This window comes from Labeo rohita, chromosome 22 (assembly GCF_022985175.1).
Source record: "Labeo rohita strain BAU-BD-2019 chromosome 22, IGBB_LRoh.1.0, whole genome shotgun sequence".
In the NCBI taxonomy this organism is placed as follows: Eukaryota; Metazoa; Chordata; class Actinopteri; order Cypriniformes; family Cyprinidae; genus Labeo; species Labeo rohita.
This window is the reverse complement of record NC_066890.1, coordinates 36,515,455-36,525,205: the sequence shown is the minus strand read 5'-3', so window position 1 is coordinate 36,525,205 and position 9,751 is coordinate 36,515,455.

The window sequence follows — 9,751 nt, the reverse complement described above, 5'->3', positions numbered from 1 at the left end:
TTTTGAACTTGTCCTAGATGGTTTGTCCGATTTCCACTAAAATTGGCTTGGATCGTCTTCAGACAATGCTGGCAGAAAGTTATAAAAAGATTTCAGGTAGACCAAGCTGTTCCCGAAAAGCGTTAACATTAAACGTTAAATGTTAACGAATTTGACGAAATTCACTCAAAAATGGACATGAGGCTATATCTTTGCAACGCTTCAGCAGATTCAGACCAAACTTGAATGATTTACCAAGCATGACCTGAGGGCACGAGCACAGCGGCACAGCGCCACCTACTGGTTAAAGTTTACATTTTGGAATTTGTTCATAATTTCTGAACGGTATGATCAAAAATCATAAGATTGATCTCTTTTGGTTTGGAGTTCCATACTGAATTGAACAATACCTAATTTTCCCTAGTCCATTAAAATTTTGTGGTAAAAGGCTGTATTTTATGAATGCTTCAGCGTATTGTTATAAATCTTATAAAACTGCTTGCAGGAAAGTTATGAAATTTGGCACAGATAGAGGATGATCTTATAATTAATCACAGCAAATGTGGAGTCTCTAACTTAAACTCTCCAGCGCCACCAACAGGCCAAATTTGCACTTGTGTTTCTGCCAATAACCATTGAACTGTAAGGTCTGAAAGCCAAATTCTTTGGTGGATACCGAGTCAAATGCATAGCAAAATGTACATTTCTACAGGTCAAGATTTTTCGCAATTTCGAATTTCCCTGAAAAATATACTTTTTCAAACTTATTCTAGATGGTTTGTCCAATTTTCACCAAAACTAGCTCAGACCATCTTCAGACAATGCTGGCAAAACATTGTTAAAAGATTTCTGATAGACCAAACTGAATTTGACTAGTTTCAATTTTGAATTTCACAAAAAAAAAAAAAAAAATACTTTTTCAAACTTGTTCTAGACGGTTTGTCCAATTTTCACCAAAATTGGCTCAGATCATCTTCAGAGCAGTCTGGCAAAAAGTGAGCAAAAGCTTTTTGATATATCAAACCATTTTTGTAAACCGTGTTAACAAATTTGACGAAGTTTGTGCACAAATTGACATGAGGCTATATCTCTGCAATGCTTCAGCACATTTATACCAAACTTGGTATGTGTTAAAATAAGCATGACCTCAGGTTACATGAGTAGTTTTGGCGCAGCACCACCTACTGGTCAAAAGATATAAAAATTTGACATTTTAGCTTATAACTTCTGACCAGATTGGCCAAAAATCAGATTGGTCTCATTAGATTTGAAACAGCATACCAAATAAAACAGCACCTAATTTTCCTTTTCGGGCATGAGACACTTGGAGTTTTGTAGTAAAATTCTGTATCAACAAATGTTCTTAAAAGAGGTCTTCAACCCTGCTTCTGGAGAGCTACCATACTGCAGAGTTCAGCTCCAACCCTAATCAAACACAAATGATCCAGCTAATCAAGGCGTTCGGGGATACTTAATTACAGACAGGTGTGCTGAAGCAGGGTTGAAACTTAAGACTGCAGGAAGGTTGCTTTCTAAGAGCAGGGTTGGAGAACCCTGGTCCCTACTGAGTAATTAAAGCTCTTTAGCTCTTCTTTTTTACATGTTGTGGTTGGGCCCTTAATTGCAGATTGCAGCCATTTTGATTGTATTTTTTCCTTTTGTGAATTAATTTGTCTGATATTATAGAAAAAACTGGTTGAGGAAAAGAAAATATCACCCTGCTCATTCAAAAAAACTGCAGGTTTTGTTCGTGTACGCAAGCCATATGCTTACACAGCTCCCTACGAACAACGTTTTGAAGATCAGCATATCTGCTGGAAGATTGCAGTCCCAGTAAAACAGCACGGGTAAATCATGATGTCACATCCTGCCGGCTTTCCTCGTCCCAAACCACAGACGGGGCTCAAAATTGACGTTTTTAAAGTGCAACATAAGCATACGCGCTTTTGCTGAGGGAAGCGATCAGTACCTCAATTGCTTTTTTTGCGTACTGCACATTTTGGCAAACGTATAAGGATTTTTGTCCATACATAGTGAAAACATGCATACTACACAAATAGTATGGTAGTATTTCAATTTGAAAATGTCCATTGTGTTGAATTCAGCAGCCGCAGCACTCAGCAGAACAGATGCATTTCCTCTCCTGACCACCAGATGGTGCTCTTGAGTCACGTGTATCCAGCATCCAGCGTTTCAGATATATGTGGTCTGATCAAACCAAAACAGACATCAAAAAAACACCTCATTCCCCGTGAGACGCCGATCTGGTTTATAAAGAATGTCAGTGTTTTTTTACGTAGTCGTTTGGTAATAAACCAGGTGTTTTGACACACTATCTTCTGTAAGCATCTGCTTCTAACCTCAAAATGTAATTTTCCTCACCTTACACACTCATAACTCACTCGCCTGTAGGGCAATTGCTGCCTCTCTGCTTATTAGCTAACCTCAGAAAAGTTTTGCACATTTGGGGTTTTAAAGAGGTCAGTAGTATTTGAAGAACGCTAACCGATGGCCGCTAGGATTGTAAAAAGTTAGCATAACACATTATTAATATAACCTTCCCCACCAATACAGCCTGAGTTATATTAGAAAAAAATGTTTTAGAGGCGTATTTGTTACAAAAACATTCAGACTCTTTCATTTCATTTCAAAATTTTTTATTACAATAAAATCAACTGTAATTTGTGGAGTTACACTAGGGACAGTTATTAAAAACTATTATTTTAAATCAGAGTCTTGCGGCTTTCAAATTAGCAGAGAAGTTGTTTCACAGGTTGCGAAAATTTTAACATGTTAAGAAAACATTCAGACATTTTCGTTTTCTTTACGATAAAATTTAACGCTATGAAATGTCTATTATTAAAAATTGTTATTTTCTTTTGAGTCTTGTTGCTTTCATAATAGCAGAGAAGTTTTTCACATGCAGTAAAAATTTGTTAGTTGTTACAAAAACATTCAGATGCTTTCGTTTTCTTTACGATAAAACTTGCTGAAGTGCGCACAGTAACACTAGGGAATTTTTATTATTAAAAACTATTTTTTTCATCAGAGACTTGTGGCTTGCAAATTAGCAGAGTTGTTTCACAGACGGCGAAAATTTGTATATGTTGTTAAGGAAACATTCAGACATTTTCGTTTTCTTTTTGATAAAATGTATTGGTGAATTGCACAAAGTAAAGCTAAGGAATGTCTATTATTAACAGTTGTTATTTTCTTTTGAGTCTTGTTGCTTTTATAATAGCAGAGAAGTTTTTCACAGGCAGTAAAAATTTGTACGTTGTTATGAAAACATTCAGACGTTTTCCTTTTCTTTACGATAGAATTTATTGGTGAAGTGCGCACAGTAACACTAGGGAATTTTTATTATTAAAAACTATTTTTTTGTTTTTAAATCAGAGTCTTGCGGCTTTTAAATAAGCAGGAAAGTGTTCAGCAGCAAAATTTGTATATTTTTTACGAAAAATTTAGACTTTAATTTTCTTTACGATAACACTGATTGGTGAACTGCGTACAATAAGACAGGGAACATTTATTGTTAATAAATCAAAGGCTTATGGCTTTCAAATTAGCAGAAAAATTGTTTCACAGTTGGACGAAAATTTGTATATTTTGTTCAAAACATTCGGACTCCGTTTTCTTTACGGTAACATTCATTGGTGAATTGAGCACAGTAACATGGAAACGTTTATTATTAAAAACCTTTTATTTTAAATCTGAGTCTTGTGGCTTTCAATTTAGCAGAAAAGTTGTTTCACAGGTTGCGAAGGTTTTTTGATTTTTTTACGAAAACTTTTAGACTCTTTCGTTTTCTTTACGATAACACTAGGAAATGTCTATTATTATTCTAACTGTTATTTTAAATCAGAGTCTTGTGGCTTTCAAATTAGCAGAAACTGTGTTTCACAGGAGGCAAAAATTTGTATATGTTGTTTACAAAAACATTCAGACTCGCGTTTCTTTGCGACAACTCATTGGTGAATTGCGCACAGTAACGCTAGGGAATGTTTATTAAAAACTATTATTTTAAATCTTGCAGCTTCTAAATCAACAGAAAAGTTGTTTCACAAGTGGTGACGATTTGTATATTTTGCTACGAAAACATTCAGACTCTTTACGAAAACATTGATTGGCGAATTGTGTACAGTAAGACAAGGAACAGTAATTGTTAATAAATCAAAGGCTTGTGGCTTTTTAATTAGCAAAAACGTTTCACAGGTGGACGAAAGATTGTATATTTTGCTGCTTGAAAATTCAGAATCTTTAGTTTTCTTAATGAGTGTTGCAATTTTTATAAGGCCCGTTCACACCAAGAACGATAACTATACAGAAAACGACATTAGTATCCACACCAACGGACGATGTCAATCTGTTTATTATGTGTGTGTCCTGCAGTTTTGTCAATAGACACTTTAAATGTTCAAACTTGTTAAAATTGATGGATTCTGCTTGTTTTTATAGTTCATTAGTTGTACAAAAGTACTTCTGAAAGTGACATAGTTATAATTGTGTGGCCTTCGCTACTCTCAAAGAATTAGAAACCATATAGTTAAAATGATTACAGCTATCATACTTTGTATAAACGGCCTTTAGTCTGTGTGTATTAGCTTAGAGGCTAATGCTAACACAATACCTAAATGTTGGCAGAAGTACTAACTTAGCAGATACAAACAGATTTCCCCCCCATTCAAACTGGCTGAAAAGATCAACGAATCGATTTGCGCTTAAACATTTGTCCAATCAAATTCTCTCCAGAAAATAAAAACATCCCTCCTACTAATACCACCTGCTAATGATTAGCAAGTAACAAGTAGTTCAGTGGTTTTTGTTTGTTGATGTGTAAAAAAACAAGACAAGTGGTTGAAGATTCTCTTTCAAACGTCCTGTTTGTAATAATCTCAAATGTCCAAAAAGAAAACTGCACTTCATTTCATGGGCTTTTTAAGAAAGTAAGCAAAGTTCATTTAAATGTAACGTCATCTTAATTTTAGTTTCTCCCGCGTTTAATTTCCATGCTTCCCTTTTCCTTTTCTCATTTCCTTCCTAACCTTTTTCCCCCTCACCTTTCCTTCCTTCCTTCCTTGTGGATGAATGGAGATGGGGACATTTCAGTACAATATTGAGCTGTCAAGGTGCCTTGAATGAAACGGGAATGATGTGTGTGTTTATATGTCTGTGAAGTTCGTGTGTGTGTGGAAGTACTGGACAACTTACTCAGCTCTGATTATGTTCATAATACCTTCTGCAGATAGATTTTGACTGACAGCTCTATTGAAAGCGGCTTCTTATGTTCTTCCTAATGGAAGGCAGAGTAGAAATTTGAACGTCTTTCTTTTCCTTTGTCAAACCACGAGCGTGTTTTCGCGGTTCCTGACCTTAAGTACTCTTAAATTGCGTTACACGGCAATTTAAAACCATTTGTGTCAATTCTGAAGTCTAAAAACTAGTTTTGATATGTAACAAGACAGTTTCGTGACAGTACGGTGGGATTTCAGACTGTGAAAGGAAACAAATTATTACGCCGTCGTCGGAAATAAAACGTAAATATGTCAGCGTTCCGCTCCGCGGGAGAATTATGATAAATTTCGAACGTTACGTCACGTTACAGAACGCCGCGTCGAGGAACGCGTTGTTGTTCATCATGTTAGCAGTTTCTCTAAAATAAGAATCTATATTGAGTTTAGACGAAGTTGGATCCACGGCCGTCATTTTTCTCATATGTCTTGGAAGGCTTTCTTTCGCGGCTCTCCTCTTGAGAATTGAACTTTTCAAGTGGAGTTTTGTTTAGGAATGAGGTTTGAGATAATCTTCTCACAATCTTGGTGGTTTTTCTTGCCCCGGCGATGCGGAGAAAGGCGAGTTGGAGGGAGGAAATCAGATTTGTGTGAAAACGCAGCCTCTCCGCGGACGCTGATTTAATCAAAGCTTTGCTCTGGGACCTGCTGAGCTCATATTTAACCAGTATATTAGAGCCAATATGCTGATCCGAGCTCAGTTTTCGCTGGCTGTCCCCGCTGAATCAACAATCGGAGACGGGTTGATCACTATTCCGGATCTGCAGTCCCACTCAGTAATTTTTTGACGGTACTCTGATAGGAATTACCATGGTAACAATAGTTTCTGCCAAAATATCACAATTACCGAAGCTACTGGCACTGTTGCCTCACTCATTCACAATTTTCATTACTGCAGTGCAATATATAAATTATACAAAATTATAGTAGTAATCGTTTTGTTGCTATACATCTATGATGATGTAAAATGCTACTTAAATTTATTTTAAAGATATATAAATTACGTTTTACTGCTTTAAATGTATGCTAATGGAAAAAAGATACATATTCATACATACAAAACAGCATTTAAATGGTAAAACATCTATACATCATTGTAAATCAACAACGAAATCATTTTAACATTATTCTCTTTAATAAAAAAAAAACATTACAAAATTAGAAATTACGTTTTAGTTGGAAGAAAAACATTACTATTAATACTTTTATTAAACATTTTTAAATTGAAGTTTAATGTACATGTTACTTATGCAATAAAATAAAAACATATATAACAAATACAATTAAAACAAATTGTGAAACATTTATACATTATTGTAGTAATTGTTTTGCTTCCTTAAATTTATGCTGATTTAAAAATGCTACAGTATTTAATAATAAAAGAAAATGCTTTAATTTTGCTAAATAAAAATGTTGTATTTAAAAATTTTAAGAGCAATTGATTTGTAAAATACATATAAATAATTGCAACACAACAATAAAAACAAGATAATATAATATAATATAAAAAACCTATACATTTTACTGCTGTAAATGTATCATCAATATTATCAAAGATTTTTTTAGAGATTTAATTTACACAAGGTGGTACTTATGCAAAAAAAAATACAAATAAAAAATAAAATAAATTATGAAGCACATTTATACATCATTAATTGTTTTGTTGCCTTAATGTTTAATATAAAAATAAATTGCTAAAGTATAAAATTTACAGCTTTAAATGTATGCTAAATAAATTGCAATTAAATTGTAAAATACATAAATAATTGTAACACAACAACAAAAAGATTTTGTATGGTATTTTAATACAAAAACAACATTAAAACTAAAACTAAAAATGTTTCTAAAAGAAAAATCAGCTGTTAGCAAGGATTTTTTTTTTTTCAATTTTGACATTTAATTTACAAAAGGTATTACTTGCTATAATGACTTTCATTAATTTTGAAATAAAGATTTATTTTTACTGTAATGCATGGAAAATACTGCTTTACAGTGAAAAAACAGGAAAGTGTGATTGTCATAATGGACTAACAAGTTTCATTTTTAATGCAAATTATACTGTCTTATTTTCTTCCTTTGATTTTTGTGGTGAAATATGACCAGTACGTTTTCGTAAGGATCACTCAATGCAGACACGCATACGAACAAAATGATTTGCACATGGTCAGCTGGACAAATCAAATACAAATACACACATGTATGCAGCTTGGGTTCACATCACATGAAATGATTCAAAAACAATCAATCACAATGACTCTTAACACGTCAGCTAAGAACTTGTTAGCCTGGAGCTGGCGCTTGAGTGATAGACTGGCTGTTCCCCAGACCCGCGCTGTCGTTCAGACACAGATTGGTAGTAATGGCTTGTAGATTGTGTGTGGTGGGCCAGGTAATGATTTCTATTAGCCGTGTTTGCCGAGCAGTTCGTGGGAGACGAGGGGAAATGTATCGGGGAAAAAATGCAAGGACATGGGCTGGATTTCATCACATAAATCTTCTGAGTTTATATATTGCAATTCTGACTTTTTTCCCTCTGAATTCTGAGTTTACATCTTGCAGTTCTGTTGTTTTGGTTTCCACCATAGAATCAAAAATAAAAAAGGTCATTGAGACTTTTAATCCTGTTTTTTTGTTGTTTTTTTTATTTTTTTATTTTAACTCTGGGGATAAAAAGTCTCAATTATCTTTTTTTACTTTTTGAATTGCAAGATAAACTTCAGAACTTCAGGACTTATTTCTTGCAGTTCCAAATTTACATCTCACCTTTTTTTTTTTTTTTTCCTCAGAATTGCATGATATAAACTTAAATTGTGAGGGAAAAGAATAATTGTTATAACTTGCAATTATGTATTTATATCTCAAAATTCTGAGAAAAAAGTCAGAATTGCAAGTTTGTATCGCACAACTGAGGAAAAAAATCTAAATTGCAAGATATAAACTCACAATAGTCAGAATTGCGAGAAAAGTCAGAATTGCAAGATATAAATTCGCAATTGCCAGAATTAAGTGAGAACTGTAAGATATAATCTCACAATTGTAAGGGGGGAAAAAAGGTCAGAATTGCAAAAAATCAATTGCGGGATACTGTGAGTTTCTGACTTCATAACTTTATAATTTGGGTTTATATCTCGCAATTCTGAGAAAAAAGAATTCTGAGTTTGTATCATGCAATTCAGAAAAAAATGAAGAATTGTGAAAAATAAACTTGCAATTGCGAGACAATATGCCAGAATTGTAAGATATAAACTTGCACTTGCTGTGAGTATCTGACCGCCATCAATTCGTGGCAGTGAATGAAGAGGTATCATATCAATCACAAGTGCAGTATGCAGTACCTCAAGGCTCGGTACTAGGGCCATTATTTTTTAAGGTTTACATGTTACCCTTGGGAGATATCATCAGGAAACATGGTGTTAGCTTTCACTGTTATGCCCAAACTATAATTCGGGTTTATATCTTGCAATTCTAAGAAAAAAAGTCAGAATTATAAGTTTGTATCACGCATTTGCGAAAAAAACGTCAGAATTGCAAGAAAATTCAGAATTGTGAGAATTGTGAGAATTGCAAGATAAAAACTTAGAATTGCAAAAAAAAAAAAAAAAAAAAAAAAGTCAGAACTGAGAGTTTCTGGTTTTTATAACTTTATAATTCGGATTAATATCCCACCGAATTTCCACCGAAGTCAGAATTGTCAGAAAAAGTCAGAACAGTGAGTTTCTGATTTTATAACTTTAAAATTTGGGTTTATATCTTTCAACTCTGAATTGAAGTCAGAATTGCCAGTTAGTAGCATGCAAGAATTGTGGGAATTGCAAGATATAAACTCGCAATTGCAAGAATAAACTGAGAATTGCAAGATATAAACTTGCAATTGTGAGGAAAAAGGTCAGATTTGTGTCAGAATTGTGAGACTTATTCTTGTTTATAGTCAGAATTGCGAGTTTGTATCACACAATTGAGGGGAAAAAAAAACATCAGAATTGTGAGTTTGTATCACAATTGAGAAAAAATGTCAGAATTGCAAGAAAAGTCAGAATTGTGAGATATAAACTCGCAATTGGGAGGAAAAAAGTCAGAACTGTGAGTTTCTGATTTTATAACTTTAGAATTTGGGTTTATATCTTTCAACTCTGAATTGAAGTCAGAATTGTGAGTTTGTAGCATGCAAGAATTGTGGGAATTGCGAGATATAAACTCGGAATTCCAAGAAAAAAAAAAGACTGAATTGCGAGCGTGAAAAAAGTCAGAATTGCGAGATATAAACTCATAATTGTGTTAAAAAAGTTAGAACTGTGAATTAGGGGTCGATCGATTATTGGCCAGGCCGATTGTCGGCGCCGATATTAAGCATTTTTTATGATTATCAGTATCGGTCATTTTCAAAGCCGATTAGCTGATAAAATAATTTAATTTTGAATCGCGCTATTTGGCTTTGATGCCGATGCAGCCTGTCAGAACTCACCACTCCGTGGCCAAGAGAA